The following is a 2,916-nucleotide window of genomic DNA, read 5'->3' on the forward strand; positions in this document are numbered from 1 at the left end:
GAACTAATGAACTAGTGGACGTTAGATTGTGAAGGACCTATAGTTAACAAATTGAGTCCTTTTAAGAATTGGGATACAGCTGGATTGGGAAGACCACATCCCTGAACTGGAGTCCAATTAGTAGTTAACACTGGCAAATGTGCTCAAACTAAATTAACAGATAGTCCTGACTGTTTCGAAGGTGGAGCAGATGTTGCACTGCCCAGACAGGAAGCCTCTTCCATTTGGCTATGTATGGTTTTATCTTTGTCATGCGTTTTTCACTGTGAATTAAGATGTCATGTATTGCAGTGGAGCAGTAATCATCCAGCCAACACCTGCAGTCAGGTGCATGGATCCTGGGAAAGGGTGAAGAATCCAGTCATTGGTCACTGAGACCATATATTTATACGTATGAATATGTCTATCTAATCATGTATTTTAAAGGGACTTACAGTCACCTGGTCCAACCTCCTGCACAAATACCAGAATGTTACTCTTAAAACATCCTTGCCCAATGCTTATGCATCCTCTTTTTGAAAACCTCTAATGAAGTTCCTTGTGCAGTCTATTCTGCTGCCTTAATGTTCTAACAGTAAAGAAGTTTTTTTCCTGATATCTAATCTAAATCTAATTTGCTACAATTTAAAGCCATAACATTGTGTTCCAACCTCAGCAGCAAGGGAAAACAGATGTTCTCCCTCTTCTTTATGGCAGCCTTTCAGATATTTGAAGACTGCTATCATGCCCCCCTTTAATCACCTTTTCTCTAAGCTAAACATGCCTTATTCTCTCAGCCTTTCCTTGTATGGCTTGCCTTCCAACCCCTTTATCATTTTGTCACCAACCTCTGGACCCTTTCTAACTTCTCCACATTCTTTTTCAAATTAAGAGCCCAGAACTCCACACAATACTCTAGATGAGGCCTTACCAGGGCTGAGCAGAATGGCAATGTCATCTCTAAAGTCTTACACATAATATTCCTTTGGATTGCCTTTTATGCAACTGTATAACATTCATGTTGAGTTTATGATCCAACAACCCCCCCACAAATCTCCTTTTCGATGTTACTACCTAAGCCAGTTATCTCTCATTCTCTATTTGTGCTTTTGACTACTTTTCCTTAGGTGTAGCACCTTACATTTGTTTGCACTGAACTTCATCCTGTTGTTTCCAGCGTAGCTTCCCAATGCATCAAGATCCTTCTGAATTCTACTCCTAACCTCCAAAGTGTTTACAATCCTTTCCAATTTCATGCATTTGCAAACTAGATCAAGCAGCTCTCTATTCTGACATCCAAATCATTAATAAACATGTTAGTTGTGCCAGACCCCGAAAGAACCCCACTTGAAACCACCTGCCATTCTGAAACCGATCCATTTATAATTACCCGCTGTTTGCAGTTACTGAGCCAATTATCTATCCATCTTATAGCAATTCAGTCTAGTCCACATTTCTTCAGTGAGCTTATATGAATGTTGTGTGGGACTTTATCAAAAGCCTTTCGAAAGTCCAACTACACTATGTCCACTGCGTTCCCTTCATCAAACCAACTTTTTATTTTAGTGAGGAAGGAGATCAGTTTGATTTGGCATGATTTTTTCTGGCCTCTGGAAACTGCTTAGTGGCTGTTCCCCAGGTGGAGCGGGGGAGGACATAGCTGAAAGACCAAGTTACACCCACCGTTTGGAAAGCATGCTGCTGTATTCTGTCACAATGATGCTGAAGCACCCTGGCAAGTACAGCAGGGAGCTTCATGTCTGTCCATGGCCTGAAGTGTTCCAAATTGGTGTGGAACTTGGAGCACTTCAAATGTACATCTGTCCAAGGCCTCTGTTGTGTTCTCTCAGCAAAAATTCCAAGGGATACTCTGTATTAACTTCCTGGGGTTGCTCAAATAGGGGTGGGACTGGCCAGGTGAAAAGGCTTTCAGGCTAGGATAGAAGTTATACATAAACTCGTTTAAGTGATCAGAAACCGGTTTAAACCTGAAACAGAACAGAATCTCAGTGCACATAAACCAGTTTCAAAATGGCCAAAACCAGTCTGAGATAAACCTGGTTGAATGTAGAATGAGACTTAACTGACTCAGGTCAAACCGGTTTACTGAACTTCTGTCCCAGACCCCTTCCTGGTTTAAGTTAAATCAGAGTCCCCCAGCATCCCAGCATGCTCTGCAGCCCTGGGATGGACTGTGTTGTCTGCTCCAGCAGAGCAGGGCTGGCCCCACACCTCTGCTCTCTAGCTGGAGCAGCGGCAGACACTGGCTCCCCTAAGGCGAAGGGTGCAGGGAAGGGGTTTATTCCCAGCTCCCTCCCCTGTCCCACCAGCAGAGACCGCAGCCAGAGTCTGCCAGGCAGGGGCACAGCAGCCCATCAGGCATTTCATCCCACTTGCCACTTTAGTGGTGGGGTGTGTGGCCAGCCCCGGCAGCAGCTTCAAGCTAATGGGGGCCAGAGGGAGGCTTAATTCCCCCCTGTGTTCCCTGTCCCACCAGCAGAGACCCAAAATGGGGTCTGCCTGGCTCGGGCGGAGCATCCTGTGTCAGGATCCCTCAACCCCTTTTGCTGCTGCAGTGGCAGGGGTGGAAGCATGGCCAGCCGCCCACCTGCCATGGCCCCCTGAGGCAAAGGGGGCAAGGAGGGGGTTTATTCCCTCCTCCATCCCCTCCTCCCCCCAAGGGACTGCAGCAGGGGTTTGCCAGCCCCAGCCACCACCTCTGCCACTCACCACCAGCCAGGCAGACTCCAGCTAAGGCTTCCTGGGGGGGGAAGAGGAGAGGGGGAATAAACCCCCTTCCCTGTCCCCTTCGCCTCAAGGGACTATGCCAGTTGACATCTGGCCATGCCCCCACCCCTGGGGGGTGGGGGTGTGTGGAGAGCAATCCTGACACAGGCTGCTCTGCCATGACCAGGCAGACCCCAGCTGGGGTCTGTG

General features: G+C 47.5%; 1 protein-coding gene across 1 annotated transcript in view; it reads right to left on the minus strand.

Annotated features, from left to right (window-relative positions):
- The window catches only part of QSER1 (glutamine and serine rich 1), a 44,037-nt gene that overhangs the window by 4,844 nt on the left and 36,277 nt on the right, over window positions 1-2,916 (minus strand). The window lies entirely within an intron of this gene.

The sequence above is a fragment of the Alligator sinensis genome, unplaced genomic scaffold, assembly GCF_000455745.1.
Source record: "Alligator sinensis unplaced genomic scaffold, ASM45574v1 scaffold1432_1, whole genome shotgun sequence".
Taxonomy (NCBI): Eukaryota; Metazoa; Chordata; order Crocodylia; family Alligatoridae; genus Alligator; species Alligator sinensis.